The 15525-nt window shown below is 43.5% G+C and overlaps 1 long non-coding RNA gene across 2 annotated transcripts in view; it reads right to left on the reverse strand.

Moving 5' to 3' along the window:
* The window catches only part of LOC119935857, a 76139-nt gene extending 61329 nt beyond the window's left edge, over positions 1 to 14810 (reverse strand). Inside the window, exons 1-2 of one of the 2 annotated variants that reach the window (XR_005453468.1) lie at positions 14524 to 14810; positions 9900 to 10066 (exon numbers count right to left, since the gene is read on the reverse strand). This is a non-coding gene — a long non-coding RNA (uncharacterized LOC119935857). Of the gene's footprint in view, positions 1 to 9899; positions 10067 to 12927; positions 13030 to 14523 lie in introns of those variants that run through there. The other variant, XR_005453467.1, reaches the window with a different exon arrangement.
* Positions 14811 to 15525: the final 715 nt, after the last annotated feature.

The following is a 15525-nucleotide window of genomic DNA, read 5'->3' on the forward strand; positions in this document are numbered from 1 at the left end:
TACCTGCTATTCCGGGAATAACCAGCAAAATTATCAACACGTCCAATATCCCTTTGGATCAGAAAGTAATAGAAATTTCAGAGAAGCTGGCAATTTGTGAGCACTTGGGGGAGTGTCAAGAGTTAGTAGACCTAATTTCTGCCCTCGAGGACTTTTTCTCAGAAGACTATCATCCAGGTGTACATATTCCCTGAACTGCAGTTCAAAGAGACCAAAGTTGGGAATAGCTGAGAAGATCATAGTGGGAAAGTGAAAGGAAGTGTCAGAGAAATAGTAAGCTTTAGGTGCAAAAACCCAACAGATATCTAAATCAATCCGTCAATCAATCATATTTACTGTGTGCTCACTGTGTACAGAACACTGTACTAAGCGCTTGGGAGTTTATAATGTAATGGACATATTTTCTGCCCACAGTGAGCTTCAACCCCTCTGAACAAAAAGATACGGTGTTGATTTACTTAAGAAAGATACCTGATAGCACAGTGATTTTGCCGTGCTGACATTCCTTCCAGTTGAGGTAAATCCCTTCCTTCCCTTTCACTTCCCTGCCCCAACCCTTGTATCCTACGAGTTCCCACTGACGTGGCTTTCCTGTCTCACCACACCTTCTGTGTCTCCATGGTCCTCCTACTCTCCTCCCAATCCCTCCCACTGCTTTTCTTTTCTTTTACCTATTTTTCTATTCATTCTTTTAAACTTAACACCCTGACAGGCCCTTCCCTGGCCTGTGGCCCTCACTCTGCAGGACCTCAATGTCGGAAGATAAGGACCAGATTGAGATGGGATGGAAGAGGATAGACCCCTCTGGAACTAACACCCCTGAGGTACGGGATCCCTGTGCGATTCCCACCTGTTCATTCTCTTCCAGCGCTTACTATAGTGTTGAGCACACAGTAATCACTTAATAAATACTATTACTACCACTACTATCACCACTTCCCTTTCCCCCGTCCTAGCCTGCTCCCATCCCATCGAGCCAGGGAAGGGCCTTGCTGACAGGAACTAATTAAGCAGAATGAGTGTGAAGGAGGCAGCAGAGTCAGGTTTATACAGCAGGTCACAGGACAACTCTGTCAAAATGGAAGGAAACTCATGTGAAAGTCATTTCATCGGGAAGTGGAAATTGCCAGTTCACTGTGGAATCCCTTAGAGAATTAATTGGTCCATAGAACTTTCTGTTCAGGACCACTCGGGCCATGGAGCACTTAGTACAGTGCTTTGCACATTTGTAAGTGCTCAATAAATATGACAATGAATGAGATGCACTGGTTGAAAAGTTTTTCACTAAGAGGCACCTTCATCTGGAACCTTTAGGGATGCACTTCATCTTACCTAGCAGCCAGAGAGAGTCCAGAGAATCCAGTCAACTAATCATTTTAATTCCACAATTCTGTAGAACTGTGGCCTAGTGGTTAAAACACAGGCCTGGGGGTCTGAAGGACTCAGGTTCTAACCCCGGCTCCACCACTTGTCTGCTGTTTGACCTTGGGAAAGTCACTTAACTTCTCTGGGCCTCAGTTATCTCACCTGTGAAAATGGAAATTAAGGCTATGAGCCCCAAGTGGGGCAGGGACTGTGTCCCTGTGTCCATATTGATTAGCCTGTATCTATCCCAGCGTTCAGTACAGTGTCTGGCAAATAGTAAGCACTTAAATACCATTAAAAAAATACTTTTCCTTGGCTCTCAAATAGCGCTTACAGCCTTGCTTTTAATCCTCTGGCACTGTCAGCAACTCTGATGCAAGGTTGGGAGGAACGTAATTTGGGTTGAATTGAATGGTTCCATATATGCTAATAGATTTGGGATCCTTCCTTGGTTCTATTATAATAAATGTCTTTAGACTGGATTCTTCCAGGACAAGTTAATGCTTCTCAGCCATTTCAGCTGCTCGATCCCTCTTGGAGAACTTTACTCAGAATATACCAGAGAGAGCCGAGGTAATTTCCGGAGGTGCTGAGAGCAAAATTACACCCATAGCTTTTTTTCTAAAGCGGTGATCATCATACAGTAGCACTCTACAGCGCTATCACATAGCACCATTGTAACAGAGTGCCCCAGGTAAATGACAGCTGAACCTTAGTCTGGTCATGAAGACTTCAGGATGGAGACCCTAGAATAAGGAACTGATTTGAAAGTGCTAGTGGCTTGCGCAGCCCCACAAGGATTCACCTTCAAAAACCATTTATGGCCAAAATGACTGTAGCGTGATCCTTCAGACAATTTTGTCCTCTCACTGTGGTGCGCTGTAGGTCAGACAGCACCGTCATAAAACCCCCTGCTCTTGGTCTACGGGGTAATGAATGGATGTGGTACTGAGGGGATCTGGTGCTAGTTCTGGTGCTACTAATAGGAGAATGTCTGCATGGCGAAGCAATTTGTGAAGATTTCTCATCAAGGACCCTCCTAGGGCATTTCATGTGGTGGCAAAACCTCTCAGGAATCATAATAAATAACTGGCTATCTTGGGTGGTGAAGACCACAGGGGCTACCAAGGCAACATCTGATGGTTTTCCTTGTCTTTTCCTGTCCAGTCATCTCCAATCCTTAGGGTATTACAAAACAGCTTCGGCCCTAGGCCGCCGTTGATGGGGCCTGCACATGGGGCTTTCACAAGGCACTACCCACTCTTTCCCTGCACTCCCTGCCCTAGTGGAAAAGAGCACAGGCTTTGGAGTCAGAGGTCATGGGTTCAAATCCCTGCTCTGCCAATTATCAGCTGTGTGACTTTGGGCAAGTCACTTCACTTCTCTGTGCCTCCGTTCCATCATCTGAAAGATGGGGATTAAGACTGTGAGCCCCCTGTGGGACATCCTGATCACCTTGTACCCTCCCCAGCACTTAGAACAGTGGTTTGCACATAATAAGGGCTTAATAAATGCCATTATTATTATTATTATTATTATTATTAGTGGGAACACAATTACCAGGAATGAGGATGTGCAAAGTAGCACTGCACAAACCACTGTCACAATAGTCGATTCCTTTGCACAGGGTCTTGGTCCTGAAAGATGGGCCCCCAGGGATTAGCTGCCATTCTTCACAGATCCACCATTTGTTCCACCGTAAGCTGCCATCATACAGCACCATCACACAACACTAAAGAAGAGCACCATTATAATGCTACCTCACCGACTTATACTGGGAACCCCATGTGGCACAGGGACTGTGCCCATCCCAATTACCCTTCTACCCCTGCACTTACTACATTCCTTAGCACAAAGTGCTTAAGTACCATCATTATTATTATTATTTTTCAATAGCATCTGTTTTTAACATTGCAGTACTTAGTTTCAATACTTTTAATAGCAAAATTGAGTTAAAGTACCACAATTATTGTTACTATTATAATTATTATTATTATTATTATTATTATTATTATTACTGGCCTCTGGGAACTTCCATAATAGCAGAGGTGGTCTCTCAGGGGATCCGGAGAAAATGAAACAAGTCCAAAACTGACTCTCAATATGTATTAGCAGTAATCATCTACACTGCACTGTCAAACCCAATGTAATGCATGTGCATTCCAATGGATTTGAGTCTCACAGCACCAAGTCTTTTATATCTATTTCAGTTCTGCGACAATGATGTGCTTCAAGAGTTCTTTGTTCAGGAGAGGGGAGCTCCAGATGCAATTCTGGGAGGCTTAAAGTGTCTTTTTTTTTTAATGGCTACCCCTGAGTGGCTCTTTTTGATGCTGCTTAAGAGATTGAGATTGGGCCGTTTTTGGCTGCCTCAGTAAAGGAAGGAAAGCAAACGGTCTAAAGGGCTATGCTCCATCCTCATCCTGCTCAATCTCTGCTGATTTGCAAAGCGAGGAGTACTACCTTCTCCTTGAAATGCCAACAAGACTTAGTTTTGCTGACACAAATCTATCCTGGATCCTTTCCGACATCTCTGAGCATTCTCTCACAGTTTTGTTCTCTGGCTCCTTCTCCAGTTGTTTTCCGCAAACCGTGGGCATTCCCCAAGCCTCTCATCTGATTCTGCTCTTCTTCCATCTACAGTGTCTAATTACACAACCTGCCACTTTCTCCCACATAACATTTCCCGGATCTACCCATTCCTCTCCATCCAAACTATTACCACGCTAGTACAAGCTTTGGTCTTGCCACATTAGCCTCCTCACTGGTCTTCAGACTCCAGCTTCTCCCCATTTCCATCTATACTACATATTGCTGCACAGATCATCTTCGTGAAGTCTATATCTCTCCTCTCCTCAAAACCCACCCTGTGTCTCTTTGCAGAGAAAGGGTTTGGGAGTCAGAAGATCTTGGGTTTGAATCCCACTTCTGCCACTGGTCTGCTATGTGGCCTTGGGCAAGTCACTTCACTTCTCTGTGCTTCAGTTACCTTCTCTGTAAAATGGGGATTAAGAATGTGAACCCCATGAGTGACAGGGACTGTGTCCAAACCGATTTGCTTGCATTCACCCCAGTGCTTAGTACAGTGCCTGGCACATAGTAAGTGCTTAAGAAATACCACCGTTATTATTGTTATTATCAAACAGAAACTCTTCACATTTGACTTCAGTGCTCTCCACCATCTGGCCCCACCTTACCTATCAGCCCTCTTCACCTGCTATTCCTCCACCTACTAGCTTCATTCCTGCCCAAACAAACTTCTAGCCCTGCTTTCAACCATGTCCCACTGTTCCACTGACTTGGAACTCCTTCTCTCCCCACATAATAATGATGGCATTTGTTAAACGCTTACTATGTGCCAGGCACTGTTCTAAGCGCTGGGGTAGATACAGGGTAATCAGGTTGTCCCCCGTGGGGCTCATAGTCTTAATCCCCATTTTACAGATGAGGGAACTGAGTCACAGAGAAGGTAAGTGACTTGCCCAAAGTCACACAGCTGACAAGTGGCGGAGCCGAGATTAGAACTCACAACCCCTGACTCCCAAACCCGTGCTCTTTCCACTAAGCCGTGCTGCTTCACATCAGACCGACCCCATCTCTCTTCGCATTCCCTCCTAAAATCCCACTTCCTCCAATCAGCTTCCCAAGGTTAATTTCCATCATCTGAGCCACACAATTTCTTCGGCCAAACACTTGCACTTAACGTATATGTCCTTAATTGAGTATGTCTACTCAATTTTGTACACTAAAGTTATAGCTATAAATATTTCTATGCTTGTTTCCACTGTTAGACAAAGAAATATTTATCAATTTAGTGGACAAAATAAATACAATGCTAGAGTGTAAGCCCCTTGTGGCCAGTGAACATGCCACTTCAATAGTCTGTATTTTTTGAGAGTTTTTTTTACAGTGCACTGTTCAAGATCAATAAATACTACTACAATACTATTACTACAGCTACTACTACTAGGAAAGGGCAGTGGAGATAGGCAGGCATGAAGGATGAAGTCTCATCTCTCTACCTTCTTTCAACTCCTACCTTCCTCCGCATCAGACTCCTTAATATTCCCTTATGTCAGTATTCCTGGTCAGACCTCTTTTAGAGAAACATCAAGTATGTCATTTTTACATGTTTCCTACAAAGTTAGTTTTTGTTATGGTATGTGTTAAGTGCTTACTCTGTGCCAGGCAGTGTATTAAGCATCAGGATAGGTACAAGATAATCAGGTTGGACACGGTTTCTGACCCACATAGAGCAAACAGTATTTGCCCCCATTTTGCGATGAAGTAACTGAGGTACAGAGAAGTGAAGTGACTTGCCCAGGGTCACATAGGACAAACTTGGTGGAGCTGAGATTAGAACCCAGGTCCCTTGACTCCCAAGCCTGTGCTCCTTCAGGCCCGAACTCTTTCCACTAGGCCAGGTTGCTTCTAGGCCAGTTGCTGACTTGATGCCTGGTGTCCATTGGTAAAATAAGGATTTTAATCATTATAATAATAATAATGATAATAATGGCATTTATTAAGCACTTACAACGTGCCAAGCACTGTTCTAAGTGCTGGGGAGGTTACAAAGTGATCAGGTTGTCTCACGGGGGGCTCAAAGTCTTAATCCCCATTTTCCAGATGAGGGAACTGAGGCCCAGAGAAGTTAAGTGACTTGCCCAAAGTCACACAGCTGACAATTGGCGGAGCCGTGATTTGAACCCATAACCTCTGTCTCTACTAATGGATCAGCTTCCTTGTAGTTCTATCTCAGTAAACCAATTAATTGCATTTATCGAGCACTTACTTTGTACAGAGCACTGTACTAAATGCTTGGGAGAGTACAGTACAACAGAATTAGCAGACACACTCTCTGTCCATCAGTTTTGGTAAACAACAACTTACTGATCTACCCCCTCTGAAGGAGGTATAAAAACGGCTAGTTTGGAACTCTTTTAAGGATTTGTCATTTCGATCTTGATAAAGAAAAGAGAGCTACTGAGTTTTGAGTCCTGGTTGCTTACCATGTAGCCTCTCAAGGTGGTTAAGAGGGTCTGCCCCTTCCAAAGTTCAGGGAAAGGAGTCTTGGATTAAAAATACTAGCTGCTGGCACTGTGAAGATAAAAGCTTGGAACATAAAATGAGAGAATCCCAACTCTGCCATTTGAATGCTGTGTGACCTTAAGCAAGTCACTTAACTTCTCTGTGCCTCAGTTAGCTCATCTGTAAAATGGGGAATAAGACTGTGAGCCCCAAGTGGGACAGGGACTGTGTCCAACCTAATTAGCTTGTACCAAACCCAGCACTTAGTGTAGTGCCTGGCACGTAGTAAGTGCTTAACAGATATATTAAAATAAAAAAGAGAAAATAATAAACTGAGAAAAGTTATAGGAGAAGTAAGGGCATAAAGGTGAGTTGGAAGGGTGAGACACAAAAGCATTCAATACTGTTTTACAAACCTGAAAAATGGAGAAAAACCTGGGAGTGTTGGACTGTCACGGCTCCCCAAACAACAAAAGTAGCTTGTAAATTCCTGGGATACAGGAAAAATTCAACCAGACGAAGGAGCAGAAATGTCAAGGAAAATCTGACAAGGAATGCTCAGGATTAAGAGCCTATAGAAGCAATAAACTAAAGATGTGGCTAGGCAACAGCCAAGATATCTCACCTATAAGGACAGGCTGAATGGCCTATGAAGAATGGCATATGGAAGGAAGGAAGGGAAAACAGTTCAAGTCCCTCATGCAAAGGGAGAGAAAACTCCACAAGACAGTCCACAGTATTGTAGGTTTTGGAGTAAGTTACAATATAGGAATTGAAAAGAAATCATTCATTGACTTGATAAGAAAAAGATTAAAATTCTCACAAAGGAAAAATTAACATAGAGTTAGGAATTTTGAATAAAACATTTTTCTTGGTGCAACTTCTTTCTAAGGGTATAATTTTCAAATGAGATGTTTATGAATAGAATACAGGCAGTCCTCAGGCTTCTGACACAGTTGTTTCCTATCATTTTTGCCACAAGTCGAAATGTGACAAATTAGAACCGATTCTTTCGAACCAAAAATGTTGCAACTGGGGATTGGTTCCTGAGCCCAACCAAGACCCGATACCCCATTTTTGCCACCAAATTGGGTACCCAATCAGAGATTTATTCTTTCAATCATATTTATTGAGCATTTACTGTGTGCAGAGCACTGTACTAAGCGCTCGGGAAGTCCAAGTCAGCAACATATAGAGACGGTCCCTACCCCACAATGGACTCACAGTCTAGAAGGGGGAGACAGACAACAAAACAAAACATATAGACAGGTGTCAAAATCGTCAGAACAAATAGAATTATAGCTATATGCACCATCATTAATAAAATAAATAGAATAGCAAATATGTACAAGTAAAATAGAGTAATAAATCTGTACAAATCAGAAACACTCTGAGCATATCACGCCCCTCCTCAAAAATCTCCAGTGGCTGCCTGTGAACCTACGAATCAAGCAAAAACTCCTCACTCTTGGCTTCAAGGCCGTCCATCACCTTGCCCCCTCCTACCACACCTCCCTTCTCTCCTTCTCCAGCCCAGCCCGCACCCTCCGATCCTCTGCTGCTAACCTCCTCACTGTACCTCATTCTCGCCTGTCCCGCCGTCGACCCTCGGCCTACGTCCTCCCCCTGGCCTGGAATGCCCTCCCTCCCTCCACACATCCACCAAGCTAGCTCTCTTCCTCCCTTCAAAGCCCTACTGAGAGCTCACCTCCTCCAAGAGGCCTTCCCACACTGAGCCTCCCCCTTTTTCCTCTCCTCCTCCCCATCTCCCCCCTCTGCCCTACCTCCTTCCCCTCCCGACGGCACTTGTATATATTTGTACGGATTTATTACTCTATTTATTTTACTTATACATATTTACTATTCTATTTATTTTGTTAATGATGTGCATATAGCTATAATTCTATTTGTTCTGACGATTTTGACACCTGTCCACATGTTTTGTTTTGTGGTCTGTCTCCCCCTTCTAGACTGTGAGCCTGTTGTTGGGTAGGGACCGTCTCTATATGTTGTCACCTTGTACTGCCCAAGCACTTAGTACAGTGCTCTGCACACAGTAAGTGCTCAGTAAATACGACTGAATGAATGAATGAATACAAATGTTGTGGGGAGGGGAAGGAGGTAGGGAGGTGGGGGATGGGGAGAGGATAAAGGGGGCTCAGTCTGGGAAGGCCTCCTGGAGGAGGTGAGCTCTCAGTAGGGCTTTGAAGGGAAGAAGAGAGCTAGCCTGGCAGATGTGTAGAGGGAGGGCATTCCAGGTCAGGAGCGGGACATGGGCCTGGGGTCGGCTACATCAACATATTTATATTGTAATTAGGCAAGTTAAAAGTAATAATAATAATAATGATGATGGTATTTGTTAAGTGCTTACTATGTGCAAAGCACTGTTCTAAGCGCTGGGGGGGATACAAGATGATCAAGTTGTCCCACGTGGGACTCACAGTCTTCACCCCCATTTTACAGATGAGGGAACTGAAGCTCTGAGAAGTTAAGTGACTTGCCCAAGGTCACACAGCAGACATGTGGCAGACTCAGGATTCGAACCCATGACCTCTGACTCCAAAGCCCGGGCTCTTGCCACTGAGCTACGCTGCTTCTCCTGAGCTACGCTGTGTACAGACCATGAAGAAATACAGGCTCAGGGGGGTGTCTGATTGAATGAGATTTCCTCTCTAAACTTCTTCCCCCAAATAGTTACCTATTTCCTAATGACTGTCATATGCCTGCTCGCCTTCCCTGCATACCTCCAAATCTGTTTCCTCCCAACCCCATGTTTCCTCCTTTTTCTTTCCAGTTCTCCAGAGAATTATTATTTTTTTAATAATGATTGTATGGTTGTAGGTAGCCAGGTCAGCCCCTTCCCTACAGCACTCCCACCCTGCCCCACTTTTGGCTGGGCCCCCAATAGCCATGGGGGCTGGGCAGGATCAGTCAGCATGGGGAGGTCCGGGATGGGGCCCAATCTCCGTGGCTGTGGCAATTCTGGGGACAATCATCGGGAAACAGGAGGAAGACAAGAGTACAAAGTAGGGAGGAGATGGGGAGGCCATGGAGGAACTGCAGGAAAGAAGAGGTAGGTTCAATCAGAGTCCACAGACTGTTACATCTTTCAGATAGACAACACCTTCACCTCCTTCAGAGCCTTATAGAAGGCACATCTCTTCCCTTATTAAGCCCTCCTTTTCTCTTGTCCTATTCCCTCCTGTGCCGTCTTGACTTGCTCCCTTCATTCATTCCCCCCCTGAGCATTGCAGCATATTTGTAATTTTATTTATTTATATTATCTCCCCTCCAGACTTGTAAGCTTGTCGTGAGCAGGAAATGTGCCTGTTATATTGTTCTACTATAGCCTCCAAGTGCTTAGTACAGTGCTCTGCATTAAGTAAGCACTCAATAAATACCATTGATTGACTGACTGATTGACTGAATGAGGGAAACAGAAAACAATTTGGGGAGAGAAGTTTGAAGAAGGCTGAAGTGGCTAGAGGTGAGATAGGACAACTTACCTCATCACCAGGGAGAGTGGACCCGTCCATTTTGGCAGTGTTATGAAGGAAGCTAGGGTGGAAAATGGTGGACGCGTTGTCATAAAGCTACAACAGGGTGCTAATTTAGAATGTTCAAAGTGCTGTGCTGTTCGTCAGAATTCAAAAAGCCATATGTTGAGGATTGTCTGTAGGTAAAAGAAAAAAGCCACAAGAAAATTCAGTGTATCAGTAGACAGCTTCATCTTTTGTAGTACCAAAATAATCTATTTTTCAAAGACCTTGAATTCTGGGTGATGATTAAGAATATATCTAAAGAGAGAGATGAACACAGAAATTGATCAAACCTGTCCTTGGTCCAAGTTGTCAGGTCTTTAATTTCCTAAAATAGACTCAAGGATTAGTTAGCTCGTTAGCCAAACCTATATAATGGGACATCAAATGCTGATTTCTCTTGGGTTTTCAGATTAGAATAAATATATTCTTCTTCGCCCCAACCCCCCTTCTTTTAATCCTTTGTTGAAAATATAAAACCATAACAAGATATGGTACTCTAGAGGGGCTGTCCTGACACAAATTCCCTTCACCTGGTCAGCAGGAGAAATACACTCTTAATGTATAGTGCATTCTAGTATATGGACAAAATATTAATGAAAAATTTAAAGGGTGAAACTTTTCAAGCGCTTTACAAAAATAGCTTCTCTACCTGGGGGTTTGAAAAATGAATCTCCTTCATTTGGTGGTAGTTAAATAATTGTACTTAAAAATTCAAATATCCTGAATTTGAACTACTGGAAGTTTCTTCTGGATAAAAAAATATCATCTCCTTTTCCTTGGCAGTATGGCCTATCTATTTCTGTGAATCATTTCATTTAGATGTCAGTGCTTGATTTTTAACTGTGAACCTAGGGTAGTACGAGGATGTAGTCACCAAAAAAGTCACTTTCCTCTACATAGAGAGGCCTTTAAAATTCTAAGATTTAGAGATAGATGCACGTAAGCCTTATTGCTCTAGAATGATCAGATTTTAATCTTGAACATTTTATTTCTATTTTCACTGAAAATATCTTACTCAAGCTTTGAAACTCACAAAGTTTCTCCTGATCCAGTGAAACATTTTTACATTTTTATATATCAAATTCAATTTTTTATAGATGATTCAAGCTGAAGAATCTTCAGAAACTCAGTATTACTTGTCTCCGCTAACAGTATATTCAGCTTCCTAATTTAAACCTCTTATCTCTTTTCCCTCATTTATTTCTCTTAACGACCTGTAAATTAAAGGCATATATATTCAAAACAGAAAATTAAACAGTGCACTGGATATTTGTTGAAAATGTATTCTTTTGTTCAACCTCTTGAGACCTAGGAAGCAGATCAAATGGAGAGTGTCCCAATATGGGCCTTTGGAAACCTGAGGAAAAGGACGTTTTCTTTTTCCTTCTTGAAGTCTTTTCTTTCTAGTTAATGTTCCTATTGAGTGACACCAATTGTTTCTTGCTCTTCAATAATGAGCCTCTCTTACACTTCTTGGCAAGGGGTCTGAGCTCTAACTTAAGTGTTACTGTAGTAGACTAATTCTGAGAAAACCTTAGTGGATTTGGGAGCTACCCATTCCTGGAGACAGACTTGGAAGATTCAGATTATTATTTTTTGTACAAATGGGTAATATTTTGGCTCCAAAAGAGGTACAAAGCAGTAGTTTTATCCTAAGCCCATTTTTTTTTCTACTGCCAAGCAGTCAACACCCAGGGCATGTAATTAAAAATTTGCCTCACAATCAGCTTATAAGGTTTTACACTGATTGAGAACAGAAGGATTTTTGAGGTGAGGCACTGAAAAATGAAACAAAAATGACATGCACTAGAAAAATAATTTCAAAAGGCATTTTAGGGCTTTATCTTTTGCCCTCTTCATGGTCATGGGAAATAACTTGATCCAAATGACTCCCATATAGATTTATGCAAAAATACTTAGACTTTAAGCTCAATGAGGGATATGGGCTGTTAAATACAAAGTGCTTTATAAATACGATTTTTAAAATGTAACTAATCCCCCAATACATTTTTGATTTCCCCTTTGATTTTGCTGTAAAAATTCATCCATTAGAAGATCCAGTTTAATTCTTCATAATGTTTTATTATAGGTGTATAATTATATATGATATTCATTCATTCAATCGTATTTATTGAGCACTTACTGTGTGCAGAGCACTGTACTAAGCGCTTGGGAAGTACAAGTCAGCAACATATAGAGACGGCCCCTACCCGACAACGGGCACATCTATATGTACATATATAATAAAAACATGAAATGTTTTACATAATTGTGTAAACATGTTAAATATATATATTCATACATTTTATATATATATCAGTTCTTATGTCAGTATGAATTATGTCTGCACAAGGGCTGGAAGAGCTGAATGCTTTTCCTTGGTATCTGCACTGCCTCGTTGTGTGGCCTTCGGTAAGTGACTTAACTTCTCTGTGCCTCAATTTTCTCATCTGTAAAATGGGGATTAAATTCTACTCCTGCCTACTTAAACTGCTAGTCCTATCTATCGGACATCTATCTCAGTGTTTAGCACAGTGCTGGGTACATATTAAGCATTTAAATGCAACAGTAGTACTAATGATAATAATAATAAAGATATGAACCTGAGTTATTTGAGCACTTAGTTTGGGCAAAGCCATGCATTAAGCACTTAGGACAGTACACCAGAAGCAGAGACAAGAAAATTCTCCACCCTCACTAGAAATTATCTTTGTTTTTCAGTGGTCTTAAAATTCTAAAATTAATTGCTAATCAGTACTATGGGTAGCTTGTTAACTCTCATGAAGAGCCCTATAAAAAGCAGGAATGGTTTGCTACGGGTGTGTGTAAATTATTGCACCATTGTTTCTATCCTGAATTTTTTATACTTTTAATAGTTACAAGCATTTAATTTGTGAGTGAAGAAAGCAGTTGACTATTTCAAACAACAAAAACTGAATGTAAAGGGCTTGTAGTTTTGAAAAAAGTTACTTTTCTGCCAGCATTTACCTACAGGAGTGTGCTTCTTATGTACTCCAACTTGAGACTCCAGATAATAGTTCCCACCAAACAGGGACTTCAAAGAGATGGCGGCACCAGGACAGCTGCCCTTCAGTTTTCAGATGCTTGCTGCTGCTGAAGGTGAGATTGTATCCAGGAAAATATGTATCATTATGAAAAAATCACTTGCCCACGAAAATTCAGTAGGGCACATTTTCTGGCCCCTTATCACTTGAGAAAGCATTACTCAGAGGTTAAGAGGGACATATACCTGAGCTATTTTTGCAGTAGGGTGATTGTTGACATTGAGCCAACCACACTTTCTCTCCAGTCCCCTTATGTCCAGACCCAAACATTGTACAGATGCAGCCAGAAGACTAACAGATAAGTCTGTGCTGAAACCACTAATCTTTGAGACCTTAACAGCAGGAAATAATATTGGGTCCTAACCCACTGGGTAAGCAGGCATAGTTGAGGATGATACACTGATTTAGTTGGCTGGAGATTCTTCCATTTCCCTGGGAAAAAGGCAAAAAGAAATCTCCTCTAGACTGTAAGCTCACTGTGGGGCGGAAAACATGCCTATTTACCTTTTTTTGATGGAATTTGAAAATAATAATGACAACTGTTGTATTTAAGTGCTTACTATGTTCCAGGTGCTGTTCTAAGCTCCGGGGTAGATATAAGGTAAGCATGTTGGTCAAAGTCCATGTCCCACAGGGGGCTCACAGTCTTAATCTCCATTTTACAGATGAGGTAACTAAGGCACAGAAAAGTTATGTGACTTTCCCAAAGACACACAGCAAACAAATGGTGGGACTGGGATTAGAACCCAGGCCCATGCTCTATCCACTAGACCATGCTACTTCTCTGTTATATGGTACTCTACCAAGCACTTAGTACAGTGCTCTGCACACAGAAGTGCTCAATAAATGATTGATTAATAACAAAGAACAACAGCAATGGTGAAAAAAATACGAAAACTGCACCCCCGCCCCCCTCTAGCCCACAAGCAGTGCAGAATTAATCATTTCAACCCAGGATGTTTCACTAAATCTAAAATCCACTAACAGGATCTAAATTAATTCATTAATTAATCATTTCAACCCAGGATGTTTCACTAAATCTAAAGTCCAGTGATGGGGCAGGGTCTTTTCCACTTTACAGGAAAGCAAGAATTTCAAATCCTTGAAGGATGGGGGGAGAAAGCGTGACATAAATGTGTTTAATGTTACTTTCATCTGAAATGTTAAAAAGAAAATAGGAAAAGTCTATGTCACCAGAACGCTGGAAATAGAGTTGGCAGCTTCCAACGAGAGATTCCACCTATAAAAACGCTCAGGGAATTCATGCGATGTGCTCCATTCACGGTGCCAGATCCTCACCACTTCCTGGTGAAAGCCGAGGAGATGTTTTAATCCCTTTAAATCCCTGCGGGCAATTTACTAAACGACTGGATGGGTGAGCGGGGCAGAAACTAGCCCGGCTCAACTCTGCCGCCTGCCAAGGCTGGAATCCCTGCTGCTCTGGGCTGGGCCAGATGAAGAGGAAGCCAAGCCACGTGAAAGCAGGTGAGACGGCGGCCAGGTGTGCTGGGATGAGGACTCACGTGCTAAACTCGTTGCTTCCCGGCAAACGGCCGGGAATGGCCTGCTCGATCCCAACTTCCAAGAGTGGAGACCAACAGGATGCCCAGCGGCTCCACGTGCGCCCTGGCACCTTACTGCCCGGCCCGGGGCCCGCGGAGGCTGTCAGACGGAGGAGGGGGAATGGGGTGCATAAGGAGGGAGGGAGAGGAAGAGGAGAGGAAAAGGCGAGGAGGGGGATGCACGGCATGGGAGAATATGGTGGATAAGGAGGGAGGTGAAGAGGAGGAGGAAATGAGGAGGAGGAGGATGCTGGAGAGGGAAGGATGCGGTGGATAAGGAGGGCGGTAAGGAGGAAATGAGGGAGGAGAGGGGGATGTGGTGGATAAGGAGAGAGGGGGAGGAGGGTGCAGGAAAGGGGAAGATGTAGTGGATAAGGAGGGAGATGAGGAGGGAGGAGAGGGATGCAGGAGAGGGGTGGATGTGGTGGATAAGGAGGGAGATGAGGAGAAGGAAGGTGAGGAGAAGGGGGATGCAGGAAGGGGAGGAGGAGGATGCAGGAAAGGGGAGGAAGTGGTGGGTAAGGAGGGAGAGGGAAGAGGAGGGAGGTGAGGAGGAGGGAGGAGGGGGGAGGGGGGGGGAGGAGGGTGGGAGGAGGGGGAGAAGGAGGAAGGTGAGGAGGTGGGGGATGGAGGAGGGGGATGGAGGAGAGGGAGGAGGAGGAGGGGGATGCAGGGAAGGGGAGGATGTAGTGTATAAAGAGGGATGTGAGGAGGGGGATGCAGGAGAGGGGAAGATGTGGTGGATAAGGAGGGAGATGAGGAAGGGGATGCAGGAGAGGGGAGGGTGTGGTGGATAAGGAAGGAGGAGGAGGAAGATGCAGGAAAGGGGAGGATGGTGGGCAAGGAGGGAGATGAGGTAGGTGAGGGGAATGCACGAGACGGGAGGAGTGGTGGGTAAGGAGGGAGAGGGAGGAGGAGGATGCAGGAAAGGGGAGGATGTGGTGGGTAAGGAGGGAGAGGGAG

The sequence above is a fragment of the Tachyglossus aculeatus genome, chromosome 12 (genome assembly GCF_015852505.1).
Source record: "Tachyglossus aculeatus isolate mTacAcu1 chromosome 12, mTacAcu1.pri, whole genome shotgun sequence".
NCBI classification, from domain to species: domain Eukaryota; kingdom Metazoa; phylum Chordata; class Mammalia; order Monotremata; family Tachyglossidae; genus Tachyglossus; species Tachyglossus aculeatus.